The 14,923-nt window shown below is 52.7% G+C and overlaps 1 protein-coding gene across 5 annotated transcripts in view; it reads left to right on the top strand.

Moving 5' to 3' along the window:
• The first annotated feature begins 4,237 nt into the window (after positions 1–4,237).
• The window catches only part of STK40 (serine/threonine kinase 40), a 38,269-nt gene continuing 27,583 nt past the window's right edge, over positions 4,238–14,923 (top strand). For 2 of the 5 annotated variants that reach the window (XR_009520442.1, XM_060019422.1), the window contains exon 1: positions 4,494–4,668. The gene's annotated coding sequence lies outside the window, so the exon portion shown is untranslated. Of the gene's footprint in view, positions 4,258–4,493; positions 4,669–9,616; positions 10,476–13,961; positions 13,980–14,923 lie in introns of those variants that run through there. The other 3 variants (XM_060019439.1, XM_060019430.1, XM_060019448.1) reach the window with 3 other exon arrangements.

Raw genomic sequence — 14,923 nt, 5'->3', positions numbered from 1 at the left:
GAAAGAAAGAAAAAGAAAGAGAAAGAAAGAAAGAAAAGAAAGAAAAAGAAAAAAAAAAAACTGAGATGGAGCGTACCATTTAAACAGCCAAGGGAAGGCAGAGGAAATTGCCTGTGCAAAGGTCCTGAGGTGAGAAAGCTTGGGGGTTGGGGGCAATAACAGAATACCCTTGTGACTGTTGACAGAGGGGAGGGAGGCAGGAGAAATGGGAAGGGGATGAGGCAAATGATACAGGGCCTTGTGGTTAAGGAGTATAGCTGGTTCCAATTTCAGGTGTGTAAGAAATATAAATTGAATTTTCTCTAACTCAACTGAATTCATATTTGGCTTCACTCAGCCAGAGTGGCAGAAACTTAATTGCAGTCAATTCAGAGTTCCCCATCACTTTCCTCAGAATTGGTTGAATTCTAGGGCACTTCCTTTGAAGATGCCAAAGCTTGGGCAGGGTAGTCTGATCTGATGGTGTCCGGTCCAGTCACACTAGCATCCCCTGAGATGTCCGCGTTTTGTACTGGTTTTCTGTCTTCAGCCTGCTCGGGATGCTGCTGAGTTGCTCCTTCCTGACCCATCCCCCTCTCAGTATTCAGATTCTTACTCTACTTTTTCCAGGCCACTCAGGCCCAGGAAATTCCTAGGGTCTTGGGTTAGTTAGGCCCCGCTGTTTGCCCCAGTGCAGCGCACAGCTGTTTCTTCAGAGGGTTTTATTACTTCTTGGTGCTCCACCAGGAAAAGGAGCACAACTCTTCCTGCTTCCCGGGCCCTGATGCCCTCTAACTCAGAGGCTGAGGAGAAGCTTCTCTATTCTCAGGGACCACCCCCTAAAGTCTCAGTCTCCCAGATCCCCCTTGTTACGGTTTTCTAAATTTGGATCTGCACAGATAATTCTTTCCGTTCCTCCCTGAAGGCAAGCCTCTTGGAATTCAGAAGCAAAAAATGAACTCTGCATTCTGTCGTATCATTTGTTTCCTGGCGTAATGTATGCAGAGTGTCCTAACTACCTGCGCAAGGGAAGGGTGGAGGGACACCAAGGAAAAGATGAAAAACGTATTTCAAAATGTCATCGTCCCGTCGGAGTTTGGGTTTTGTGCTCATTGCTGCAGGCTTTGTGCAAGCCCGCACATACACCGATGTGGGGATCCCAGTTGCTGACTGAGCCCCCCGGAATTCTGAGTGCTCAGGTGGGATGGCATGCCCCCTCCGCTCCCTCCCCTCCAGGCCTTGGAGAGAAGAGTACAGGATGCTCTCTCATTTGGGAGGAGACTCCTGGGAGGAGACTCCCAGGGCTCTGAAGAGAGCTGGGTGGCCTATGGCTTGAAGTTCAGATCTCCTCGGGGGCCACACGAGTGATGTGACATCTGCAGCTCTCAGCTGGATGGGACTTGCAGGAGAGCATCCAGTTCAGTGAGTTCCAGTCTGGCATCCCCAACTGAAGGGTCCCTGAGGGCAGCAGGAGTCCCTTGAGTTCTTATCAGTGTTCCAGAGGGACCCAGAGAAACAGCACATAGTACGTGAAGGTTACCCAAGCTAGCTTGGTCTCCGCTTCGGGCTGGAGTTATACCAACTGCGTGGTGGTCACACTGGCTTGCTCCTTCTGACCACAAGCTCTTATGGCAGTAATGCGAGGCTGTAATGAATAAAAAGGAAGAAATGACGATGCAGGTTGTACGGGAGACAAAATCTTATCGGATACAAGGCTCATGTGGATGGAAAATACTAAAAGAAGCTTTCAAGGTGAGAAGGTTGGGAATCACTGATCCAATCCAACCCTGTCATTTTACAGTTGAGGAAACTGAGGTCCACTTTCCTCAGGGGGAAGGTGGAGGCATCTGCCAGGTCCTGTGATTAAGGTAATGGCAGAATGCCAAGATGGTCATCACAGATAGCGACTGCTTGTTGAATCTCACTGTGTGCCAGGCCCTGTGCCAGGGGCTCTACGTGCTCCAGGAGGGCAGAACTGTGGTCTGTTTGGTCCCACTGGATCTCTAGCATCCAGCTCAGTGCTCTGCACATAGCAGGCACTCCATAAATCTTCGTGGAATGAATGAATCATCTCATTTCATCATTACAACAACCCTGGAGGTTTATATTAGTAGCCCCATTTTACAGATGAACAAACAGGCCCAGAGAGGTGAGGTGACTTGCTCAAGGTCGAAGAGCCAGTGAAGAGGAGGGTGGGGATTTGAACTCAGGTCTGTATGCCTGAAACTCCATGATCTTTACTACTGCACTACACTATTCTGCCTCCCAGCCCTCCCGATGCTGGCAACCGGGTAAGATAAGCGGTGCCTCTGCTCACAGTGGTGGTACCCAGCCTCCAGGTGTGGGCCTGGCACTCGGAACTTGCCATACCTTGGGTCTAGGGGCTTGGCCACAAAGAGAAGTCAGAAGTCAGCCAGTAGGAAGGGTTCGCTGGGTTCCAGGAGCCTGAGGAAGCTCCCCAGGGTTGAAGGTCTCCTCCTCTCCTTCTGTAATAGGCAGATCTGCTGGTACATCCTCAAGCAACCATCTCATGCTGTTGTGACAGGCGTCACTTTGTTACGGCAGCACCGTCTGCCAGCATGCCCAGAGTTGGGGAGCCAGCAGGAGAGTATGTCACCGTGTGTGTGTGTGCGTGCGCGCGCGCGCATGTGCACACACACACGTGTGTGATGCAGCGGTCTCCTCCTGTTGGTGTCCTGGTGACAGTTTTTCATTTCCTCTGGCTGGCACCTTTCCTTTCTATTCATTACCTCTCCTACTCCTCTCTTTCTCTTCCTCCTCCTCCTCTTTGTTAAAATTCTGTATTTTGAATTGGCTGAGAGCCTCCTGAGGGTGGGGATGGTGGTGTCAGCTCTAAGTGATTCACCTAGCTGATAATTAGAGCTCTGGAAAACCCAACACTCATTCCTGTCAGTCAGGGCTTCCGGAATCCCTAGGCTTTTCACTTTGTCAGAGACAGGAGCTTGGGGGGCTGGGCCCCACTTCTTTGTGCCTGACTTTCTGTCCCCCGCTGCACTGAAGCTCGGTAACGGAGAGACGTATGAGCACTCTTATTCGCCAGGTCCCGTGAAAAGCCCTTTCCACACTCAGTGGATCCTCACAGTGATCCCACAAAGTGTTATCCCTACATTGACAGATGGGGATAACTTGCACATAGTCACTCAGCTTGTAAGGGACACAGCAAGTACTCAAATCCAGCCTTTTTGGAATCTGCCAGACTTGGTTCAAATCACAGCCCTGCCATTATTAGCTGTATGTGTCTTTGGACGGTTTACTTCCCCTCTCAGAGCTCTAGCTGCTTCACCTGTGAACAGACTCCTTAACGTTGATGTCTCTAAAGTGCTTGACACAGTGTGTGACATAATACTGGAGCTGTTTCGATTACTACTGTTATTCAGTCCCATCAGCTCAGTGTGCACCAGACATTCAGAGACAAAGGGATGGACACAGGAGGAAGCAGCAAGACTCACAGCAACTCTCACGTCCTGGCACTGCCTGTGTGGAGATGACAAATGCGTGCATACACGTAAGTGCCTGGCCACACACCCTAGGAAATCCAGCAGTGTGCACACAGGCTTGGACACATGTGCCCACATGGATACAGAATGACACAGCTGGAAAGACACCCGGGGGTTAGACAGTCATATGCAGCAAGCTCCCTGGCTCACACCTGGGAGACAAAGGAGTGGGTCCATGGTGGCTGTGCTGCCACCACGGAGCCCTTCTAGCTGCTCCTGCATGCCAGCGGAGGGAAGCCAGGCTCTCAGAGGGCCCCAGTGAGTCACCAGCCTGATGCAATCCCTTTAAAGGGCTCATCTGCTGGTGCAAGAAGCTGATTCATGGAGGGCGTGGTTGCTGGAGGAGGAGGAGAAAGGGACCGAAACCGCAGCAGGAGGGGCTGAGGTTAGGTGGCTGGAATCGCTAACAGGAACTCTTCACTGTTAACCTCCCTGGTCGAGACTCTAGGGATCTTCAGACTGAAGCGTGGTTTCTACAAAAGCGAGGGCCCCAGAGGGAAATGAATTGTGAGGGCTATGACAGGAATTCCTATCATTGATTGAGCCTCACGGCAGCGCTCGCCGCACAAAGCTCCAGAAAGAGAGAAATGGGGGTCAAGGAAGAGCCACTTTTCTGAGAAATATACTACAACTGGCCGACCTTTCAACTGCTGCAGACATCTCCAGACCCGGGAGGGCGAGGGTAGGGCACGCGAGGCTCAGTGGAGTAGGGGCGGGGGCGGTGCCTCCGGCCCCACCTCACCGCAGAAATAGCTAAGCAGTAAGTACCGCCCCTTAAGTTCTCTTTGTCCAATAGTTTCCCAGATATCGGCTCGGACCCTACCCTGAACCAATCCTCAATCGGATTCTGGCCTCTTGCCTGAAGGCTTCCGCCCATTGTCAAGATGGCTCCCAATCCCTGCGCCGTGGGCTGTAGATACGAGCAAGGGGCGGGGATGCAGCTCGTCCGGGAGGAGGGGGCGGTGCGTCACTTCCGTTGTCAGGTGGCGGCGCCGCAGCCATGGAGGGAGGCGGCGGCAGCGGCGGCGGAGGCTCGGGCGGCTGCACCGGGAGGCGACGGTGAGCGGCTCCCACGCCCCTGGACCGGCCCCGGCCCCCCGGGACGGAGCGCTGAGCAGCCCCGGCTCCGGGCTACGGACTATGGGCGAGCAGCGCTGAGCACCGGGGGAAGGTGAGGGCAGGGGTCCGGGAGCGGGGAGCCGGGCCGGGGGTGCGGGTTGGTGGGGTGGGCCTCAGCGGCTGTAGCGCGGGGACCGGGGTGACAGCCTGAGGCCGTCCGGCTGCGACAGAAATGGCAACAGCGACTGTGCCGTCCTCCGCTGTGGTCTGCCCTTCTCGGGCGGCGGGGGCGGGGGCTCCTGCGCGCCGGGTACCCGGTGGCTGCGGGGAGTCTCGGTCCCGCCGCAGCCCTGGGAGGTGGCACTGCCAGCCTTGCCAGGAGTCACTCGGCCAGTCAGTGAAGGCGCCGGATTTGAACCAGCCAGGTTTTTCCCAAGAGACACCCTCTGCCTCTCCACGCTGCCCTCCTGATCCCGAGAGTGACATGAAAGTTGAAACGAGTCCCCAGATAGGACCAGCCCGGGCTTCCTCCAGGAGCCCTCACCCGTTGGCACGGGCACCATCGCTGCTGGGGAATTTTCGAATCCCGGGAGGTGTTCAGGTGCGGGTCAGAGCTCTCTGCTTGCCGGTGCTACGTTTGGCCGGCCTTTTCCAAGGAGAGAGCCTGCTGCTATGGTCACTGTTTCACCTGCTGTGCCCTCTCAGGCCCTCCCATTCCCACGCCGCTTGGCACCACCTTCCAGCCAGTAGATGGGGGCATCGGGATTCCCGACGCCGAGTACTCAGCCACCCCCGCTTCCTAGGTTTGATCCCCGTTTGTTGGCGGAAGAAAGAGATGACAGCCGCCTTCGCTGTCAAGATAGACTTTGCTCTGTATTAAGTCACTGGAGGAAACCGGTTGGCTTTGCTTGGTTTTGAGAGCAGTGAAGAAGAGGGTAGTCACTCTGGGCTGGGCGCCTTCCCTCTTGACTTAGCTTTGCATGAGATAAGGAAGAGCAGGATATGTAGTCGTCAGGCCCAAAGAACCCCTGTTTGTAAACAGTGCTTGTGAGCTGGGCCAGTGCTTGGTGGCCCTGCTGTGCCAGTTGTTTGTCCCTTAGATCTAGACAGAGTGGAGATAGCCCTCGTTCGTTCATTCATTCATTCCCCCACATGACAGCAGCAATGTCCTTGCCTGGAGAGGCAAGTACCCTATATTATAGAGGTTAAGAGTGGGCTTTGGAGCCAGAATTCCTGAGTTCAAATTCTAGCTCTGCAGCTTTGTAGCTGTGTGACCTTGGGCACATTGTTTAACCTCTCTGTACCTCAGTGTTCTCAGCTATAAAACAGGGGTGATAACATAGAGTTGTTGTGAAGATTTAAAAAGTTAACACATGTAAAACACATAGAACCATGTCTGCCACGTAATAAGAGTTCAGTAAATGTTAGCTATTCTTATTCTTATTTCAAGGAGCTCACAGTCTGGTTAAGGGAGACTGACCTGTGAATGAATAGTTGAAACGTAGTCTTGAAAAACTAGTAACAGCAGGAACAGAGGGCTGTGGGAGCCCAGGGAAGGAAGCTTCTAGCTCAGCCTGAGTTGGGCAGGGTGGGGGGAGGTTTTGGGGAGGCTTGGAAGCAGTGATGATGGTGGAGCTGTGTCTAGAAGGATGGGAAGGCTCAGCCAGGTGAGAACAAAGGGGCAAGGTACTTCACTTAGACATGTCAACTCAGAGTTTTTCCAGAAACCTCACATTGTTCAGTATGGTGGTATGAAAGGCAACCTGGTGCCAGGTGAAGCAGTACAGGTTGACAGGGGACTGCCACATTAACAATTTGGGACTTTGTACCAAGGGCAGTGGGGAGCAAGTGAAGAGGTTTTAAGCAGAGGAGTGTCGTGATTAGACTTGTGTTTTAGAATGCTCTCTCTGGAGCCTCAGCAGGAGGGAAGGGAGAAGAGAGGAGAGATTAAAGCACTGGAGACCTCTTCAGAGGCTACTGCAGGCCTCTGAGAGAAGAGAGATGGCGTGGGGTGGGGGATCTTTGCCGAGACAGCACTGCATGCAACTGGTGGCAGGTGACAAGCTCCCTGCATTGCCCTGGGCAGCTCTGCTTGCCCCAGAAGTGCCTGGCACATGTGCCCCTCTCTTCCTGAGATTGCAGGTCACTCGAGCAGCTGGGCTGGTGAGGCTGTCCTCTCAGGTCAGTTGTAAGGTCAGTTGCTCCCTGGGGCTTTTAATTTGGCCTTTTGGGAAAAGGCAGCAGATTGTAGTGGCTAAGAGCCTATTTGGTTCTGCTGTCAGACAGAATCTCAGTTCAGATCCCAGCCCTGCCAGTCAGTAGAGGTTACTTATTCTTCGGTTCCCAGCTTTCTCGTCTGAGGGCAGTTGTGAGGATTCAGTAAGATGTTGCAGGTTGGGCGTTTAGCGCACACTGAGTAAGAAATGCTTGGTAAATGTTAGCTGCTGCTGCAGGCTGCAGGAAAGGACTTCTAAGAATTAGTTGAAGCAGTTAATGGCAACTAAAACTGTGTCCCATTGAGCTGTCAGAAATGTCCTGAGGGATCACAAGACCACAGAATTTTATTGTATTCTCTCCAAAAAAGAAATCTGTGGGGAATTTACCGAGTCTGTATGGGAGCCATGCAGATGATTCAGCTCAGCTCTTTAAAAGAACCATTTTTTAAAATAGAAGTAGGACTGCTGAGGGAAAAAAAAAAATCATGTTTTAAAGTATACTAGGAGAAAAAGTATTTCGAGTTTGTTCCATGTGTGTCCCTGTTAGTGACCCTAGTCTGTTATTTGAATTAGTACCATCAGGAAGCACACATTGATGTGTGTGGTGACTTAAAATCCGGAACCCCTGTTCCACACACATGAGCTCCCAAGCGTGGCTGAGGATGTGCTGGGTGCCAGGTGCAGAATGAGAATGGCGAGGCACGCCCTGCCCTGGCGGAGCTTGTGGTCTAACAGGGACCAGGCAGGCTTCTAACCAACTGACATTTGCATAGAGTTTGGTGAGTGTCTCATAGGAGTCTGTGCAGCATGTAATGGAGTGAGATGAAGGAGTGATTCTCCTGGGGGTTGGGGAGGTGACTGGGGAGAACTTTGGAGAGCCCTTAGAACCTGAGCTGGATCTTGATGAAAATTGAATCTTGAAGCATGAATAGAGCTTTCTGAGGGTTCATGAAGCACTCCAGGCAGGGGAGCAGCAAGGCACAGGCATGGACGCAGGCTGGTGTGTGTGCACACTGTAGGAACCACAAGAGGTTCTGGCGCAGGGCGTGAAGGGACCTGGCTTTAGGACGTGCTGGAGAGGCAAGCATCAGTGCTAAGATGCTTGAACTTCCTATTCTGTTGGTGATGGGATGCTTTGGTTTAAGGGAGGAAACACCGTTAGACCTGCATCTTGCCAGGAGCCCTCTGGCTGGCGGTGGGGGATGGACTGGGGATAGAACAAGTCTGGAGTCTCTGTAGGAGGCTTTTGCAGTAATCAAAGTAAGGGCTGGTGGGGGCCTGGATCAGGGTAGAGGCATTTGGGATGCGGAGGAAGGGCATAGATCAGAGCTGTTTTGGGGGAAATCAACTGGACTCCGGGAGTGTTTGGCAGTGATGATTGAGGGAGGAACAATGATGGCAGGTGACCTCGAGCTTCCCGATTTGGCTGACAGAGTGAACGATAGCGCAGATGTAGAGACGGCAGAAGATAATGGCCAGTGAAATCCGCCAGCTCCATTCAGTAAGCCCTCTCATGGGAGAGGGTCAGTTGCAAAGTCTGTGGCACTCTGTCCAGCTTCGGGCCAGGCTTCTCTCTGGTTTTGCCTGCGTCAGCGCCTGGGAAAAGGGCAGCTTCCCTTCCTTCATCTTCCCCCTGCCCAGATTTGCCCAGGAAGGTGAACTTCTTCAGTATTTCAGAAACTCAAGTGGCTGAGTCTGCAAAACTTCTGTGGCTTCCGCAGCCCTCAGATGGCCCTAAAGGGCAGCCCTTCAGTCGGGTGCCGTCCACACTGATTCCGCAAGTGATGGGTCCTGGACAGCAGCATGCCCTCAGGGGAGACATGGCCGTTCCCAGTGCTCCTGGGGAGATCTTATCTAGAAAGAGACCTTGAGGTTGGATTTACTCCAGAGGCTGGGTCAGCCAACTCAGTCCCTCTTCTCCAGAAGGAGAGATGTCTGCCCCAGGCCACCTGGGACTCACTCAGAACCATCAGGGAAGTGAGAGGGAGCTGCCTTTCTGCCCTTATCCCCGTGAGCTCTACGGGAGTGCAGAGCTAGGCCTGAATCAGACTGGGCTGCAGAGAGGGATGTGCTGGTAGATGGGACTTCAAACAGGCCCTTTGGAATTGGGGAGATTTTTGCAGGATTTGTCCCTGCATGTGTGGTGTAAAGAAGGTAGAAGAGAAAGTGGCCTGAGACAAGGGCATTTCTTCCTCCTCCACCTGCTCAGGTGAGACTGTGGCCTTGAAGGTGGCCCCGGGCCCATAGCAGCCCCGCATCTCCTCTCGGGATCTGTAATCAATATCCGAGAAGGGAAAGGATGGTGTTGCTTGCTTTGATCTACTTACTGTCTTAGAGATGTTTCCACTTTGTCTCATGCACGTCTGGGTCATTTCTGGCAATATTGTGTCATTGTTTGTGTAATTTATTCGACAGACTCTCTGCTGATGAACTTAGGTTATTTTCGGCCTTTTGCTCTCCAAACAAAGCTGAAGTGACTATCTGCGTATGTGTGGTTTTTCCCACCTCAGGTATCTGCAGGATAAATTCCAAGAGGAGTTGCTGCTTCAAAGAGTATCCTTCATGTTCATTATTTTTAAAGTAATTTCTTGGCCCCCTTTTAATGAACTGGAGAAGCCTGATTTTCCCTCAGCAAGCAAAGATACACTTTTGGGTTGACATCCCTCTTCCCAAGGGGCACTGAGGACCCCAGTGGCGGTCACCCTTTTCTGGCTCTTGGCAGTCTGTCTTGGTGTGAGTTGGGGTTCCCTAGAGCTTACACAGGCCAGCAATCTACAGGTCTGATGGTTTCAAAGAAACTCTAGTTGTTGGAAAGCACCAGAGAAACTGAGAAGGGCCCTTGTCATTTAGGATGAAGCTGTCCCCTCTACATCTGTTTACAGACCATCACCTCCTTGGCAAAAGAGACCAAGGATCTTGTGGCTTTAGGGAGTCTGTGACCCAAGGGTCCAGACGGAAGAGAAAGTAGCCTGGACATGGCAGAGGGAACCGGCAAGAGCAGGACTGGTGTGCCTGGCGCCTGTCTTTGGGTTTAGGGCAGAGCTGGTTTGGGGTGTGATCAGGGGATAGCAGGTGCCTCTGGGGAGAGGCTTGGTTAAGCCTCCTGGGAGACCTTGGGACTGGCATAGCCCAAAATCCTGTGGGACTTTTGGAGCCCCACTGCTGGCATTGCCACCTTTGGAAGAGCAGGAATCCTGCCCCTTTTTGTAGTAGACATAGAGCCCCTGGCATTACCACGTTTGTGTGACTTCCATGGCTGTGTTCTCCTCCAATTCCGCTCCCAAGGTGGTCCCTCCTGAAGGAACAGGAAGGAAACCAGCCGCAAAAGAAGGATCCCCACCACCTTCCATGTCCTTTGCTAAGTACTCTGCTATATGTATTGAGGCCTTCTCACAATCTAAGGAAGGAGGGCTTGACTCTGTTTTACAGAGAACCGTCGGACACTGAGGGGTTAAGGAACCCTCAGCCAGCAAGGGCAGAGCCGGATTTCCAGCCCACACTCGCGTGACCCTAGAGCCCATGCCATCCCATTCCCCCATCCTGGCCAGGCTCTGGCCCCAGGAAGCCCAGGCCACATGGAATAAAGCCGTAGAGCTGGAAGGGACCTTGACAAAGCTGAAGCAGTCCCTTCTTTTTTCCTAGAAGAATGGAAACTGCCACTGCCTGGAGACAAGTCCTTCCCCTCCTGCCCCGTGAGTAGTAGGTAAGGAGACCTTCAGCCATGTCGCCCAGCACTTAAGGCTCAGATCGGACCTGGCTTCAGAAGCCAGTTCTGCCACTTGCTAGCTGAGTGACCTTGAAGAAATCACTTCCTATCTCCAAACCCAGTTTCCTCCAAAGTAGTAATGAGGATTAAACACAAGGTGTTATTGTCTGTGGCAGGTTCGGCCTGGTGCCTGGCCCGCAGTCAGGACCCAGGGGCTGGCTCCGGTGAGGCCTAGGTGAGCTCTTTGCTGGTGGGCCTGAGTGTCCCGGAAGAGGTGTTATGAACCAGCTTCCAGGTCTCCAGTTTGAACAGTTTGATGGTCTTCCCAGCCTTTATAGAAACCGGGTGGTGAACAGGAAGTTCCTTACAGGCAAGTTTACAAGTTACCTGAGAGAGTTTCAGTGTACCTGGAGTGGCGGTTTGTCCCTTCTGTCCCCCACTCTCCTGATGCAGCCTTGCATCAACATGCAGGCCCACACGTTCGGGGCATTCACATGCCATACTCCCTCAAGTGTGCCTTCCCTAAGACCAGCCTCCCCTGATTCCATTACCACTCTTAATAATTCTAATGGGCTCAGAAACTTTTTTAGATTTTTCAAAATTATTATAGTAGCCTACAATGAAACAGGTAAACAATATAGAAGAATATAAAATAAAACTCTCCATCTCCTTTGGGCCCCTAGTTCTATTACCTGGAGGTATCCACTGTTAAGTTTCTTCTAGAAATTTCCTATGCATATTCAAGATGTGTATAATCATCTTTTTTTTTTTTTTTTACCCAAATGGGATCATCTTATACAAATAGTACTGCAGTTTGCTTTTGCTTTTTCATAAATTTATTTATTTATTTATGGCTGCGTTGGGTCTTCATTGCTGCGCGCAGGCTTTCTCTAGTTGTAGCGAGTGGGGGCTACTCTTCATTGCAGTGCATGGGCTTCTCATTGTGGTGGCTTCTCTTGTGGAGCACGGGCTCTAGGAGCGCGGGCTTTAGTAGTTGTAGCACGTGGGCTCAGTGGTGGTTTTGGCTTGCGGGCCCTAGAGCACAGGCTCAGTAGTTGTGGTGCACAGGCTCAGTTGCTCTGCGGCTTGTGGGATCTTCCCAGACCAGGGCTCGAACCCGTGTCCCCTGCATTGGCAGCCGGTTTCTTAACTACTGCGCCACCAGGGAAGTCCCCTGCAGTTTGCTTTTTTTAATGTAACGTATCCTAGACACCTTCATCTACCAGCAGGTGTGGGCCTAGTCTTCAAGGCTGCGTAGTAGTCCCCCGTCTGGACGTACCATGATGGAGTGAACCAGTCCTCTCTTGGCGGACATTTAGATTGTTTCCTGTCGGGGGGAGATGTGTGTGCGTTTTGATATTTGTGGTTTTGTCTTTGTGTTTTTTCCTGCTACCCAGGGCTCTCCAGGGACCCTTGTTGAGCACATTCATCTTGGTGAACTTGTGTGAGTGAACCTGGAGGATAAATCCCCAGAACTGGATGTGCTGGGCCCGGGGCAAAGGCATTTTCTTCTGCTTTGCTGGCTGTGGTTTCCCCTTGTCTTCTGCACACCTGTGGGGCCTGGGCAGGGGATTCTGAAGCGATCAAGGCCCCAGGCCCTGCCCCCAGGAGCTCACCCTCTGGAGAGACACAGGCAAGCATGCTCTCACCCACCCAGGGGTGGCTCGTGGCTGGCCTCAGCACCTCAGAGCAGGTGAGGCCCTCGTGTGGGTCCACTTGTCTGAACGGCCCACTGAGGGCCACTCAGGTGGCAAAGCCTGCTGTCTGCCTCTGTAATCTTGCCCACCAAGCAGCCACAGCCCGCAGCATTCAGTAAAAGTGCAGAAAGTGAACTGTATTGTTCACTCACAAGGCTGTGAAATTTAATTGAATTTCATTTTTGATAGAGGCAGTTAAAGAAGGGTAGTTTGCTGGCCCCAATCCAAATTACCTTTCTCACGGGATGATTGTAGTGACTTTGGCTGTTAAAAACCATATAAAGAAGGAGAATCACATGAACCTGGCCCTGGCCCAGGCTTTCCCCTCTGTCGCTCTGGAAATCTGAGGCGGAAGGAAGGAAACGTAACATTTACCTAGTGCCTCCCACACGCTGGCTCCCCGCAGTCCTCAGGGAACCCTGGGCAGGTACAACACTGTCCCTCTCCTCTGGGTGAGGACCCCGTGGAGCAGAGAGACACATGTGTAGGACACGAAGGTGCTCTCAGGCTCAGCCAGCCCTTCTTTAGTCACTTGCTGCTTTCTCCTTGCCTGACTTGGGCCATCTTGGGTGTCAAGAACCTGAATTCGGGACTTCCCTGGTGGTCCAGTGGCTAACGCTCCATGCTCCCAGTGCAGGGGGCCCAGCTTCGATCCCTGGTCAGGGAACTAGATCCCACAAGCCGCAACTAAAGTTCTCGCATACCACAACTTAAAAAAAAAAAAAAAGATCCCGAGTGCCGCAACTAAGACCCGGTGCAGCCAAATAAATAAGGAAATGTTAAAAACAAAAAGAACCTGAATTCCACGAGGGACCTGTGGCGGGCCTTGTTCCCACTGAGCAAAGCAATAACAGAGCAATAACTGATGGTTTGAGCTGAGAAGGGGTCCCCTTTGTTGCAGGGCAGGCTGGCACGACAGGGGAGGGCTGTCAGTGACTCAGTCTCCCATCATTGCACATGGCAGGAGGCCCCCCCCACAGAGCTGAGGGACCACCGGGAAGGTCTCCCAGCCAGGGTATTGGCCGCTTCCCCTGGCTACTTCTCTAAATAGGAGACACCAGGGCAGCACAGCCTGAGAAAGAGCTATTAAGTCTGTCCCTTCCTCTTCCAACACCCACACACAGTGACGGGTTATTTGTTGTCACATCAGCTGCTTCCGGAGGCCCTTGGGAGGGGTGAGCTAGTGGCAGGGCTGGCGATGCTGCCCTGGATTCTCTCTGCGGGCTCTCAGAAAAGCTGCTGCTGAAGCCCTTTACCCCGTCCCAGGGACTGGTTTCTTACTCTGTTTATCTTTTCCCCAGAGGGGCCTCCAGGTCCACCTCTGTGTGCACAGCCCTGGAGCCAATTCTCCCAGGATCACTCCGGGATACATCCTCCCAGCCCGGGGTCTTCAGGGCCACTCCCCTCCCCGTCTCTCCCCTCAGCCTTCATGGAGGCCACGGAGGAGCCCAGTGGGGCTTGCTCAGGGCAGGGGGTGAAGAGGGACATCACTGATTATGTAATCTCCTTGTGTGTGAATCTTGCCTTCTGGAGGAGACTAGAGTTGGACCTCCGAGCTCTAGATGGGTCTGGTGCGGATGTGCTGAGGGGGAGCAGGCTGGCCACTGGGCCCTCAGTCTGGCCGCCCCTCCCACTTCCCACTGGGCTGAGTCACTTCCTCTCTGGCGCTGCAGGTACTCTCCCACACACCCAGCACAGCAGCCTTCCGGGGGTGAGGTTCATCCCGGGCAAGAGAGGAGCTCCGGTTAGTAGCAGCCAGTTCACCTGTCACCCCCAAGGCAAGCGTTTAGAGAAGGATGTGATGGTATGTATTCCTGACAGATTGGAGCTATACATATCCTGCATTTTAAAATGAACAAAATCATCACTCTGTTTTGGAACAGTGGAGATGACAGCACATGCATGAATCTTTGTCATCAGGGAGTCCTGGCTAAAGCTGAGGGTTTACGAATCCACCTCCCCATCCCCCCAGCATCCATCCTGAGCACGGAAGCACATGGCTTCCAGTGGGTTCCTAGGGAGATTGCTTGCGGCCTTCAGGCTCCCAGGGAGAGGGTCCATGCCTGCTTCAGGGATGGCTGTCATTCAAACTCAAAGGAAAAGCCCTTAAACAGAGCCGCCTTCTAGCCAGCCAGCAGGAGTAGAAGAGAACAGGCCACAGGCAGCCTCCTCTGGCCCAGTCAGCTGGGCCAGGGCCTCTAGGCTTTGGCTTGTCAGCAGACCAAAAAAAGGGGGAAATCTTTACTTTATAAAGTTGTGAGAATTAAAGAAAATCTAGGAAACACTAAGAATGAACGGTTCCTGGCAAGCAGTAGGTGTCCATCAAATGCTAGTTTAAAAGGTATACACCTGGAGAGACTTGTCACCAGGGAGGTTACCTCAGCAAGGAGTGGGGAACGCTCGCCTTTCATCCAGCAGAGACCTCGAGACACCCCTCTTTTACAGATGATGAAACTGAGGCCCATGGAGAGTAAACGACTCTCACAGAGGGTAGGTGACCAGTTCTGGGTCGTAAAGCTAGTGAGTGATGGAAGCTGAAGTTTGAACCCAGGCCTACCTGACCCCAGAATCCATCTTGCGCTCCCAACTGGCATTTGGGTAGCTGGTCCATGGTTTGAAACGCCTGGTTCCATGGGCTGCGAATTTCTCTTGGTTCCCCGGGTTGACTTTGTGGATGAAGAGCAAGCCTGTAGGGAAGCTGAGCCACTAGTGGCAGCACATACATGTGAGTATTGAGGTGCAGTGAGG

This window comes from Delphinus delphis, chromosome 1 (genome assembly GCF_949987515.2).
Source record: "Delphinus delphis chromosome 1, mDelDel1.2, whole genome shotgun sequence".
Taxonomy (NCBI): Eukaryota; Metazoa; Chordata; class Mammalia; order Artiodactyla; family Delphinidae; genus Delphinus; species Delphinus delphis.
This window is presented reverse-complemented; position numbering and strand designations above follow the sequence as displayed.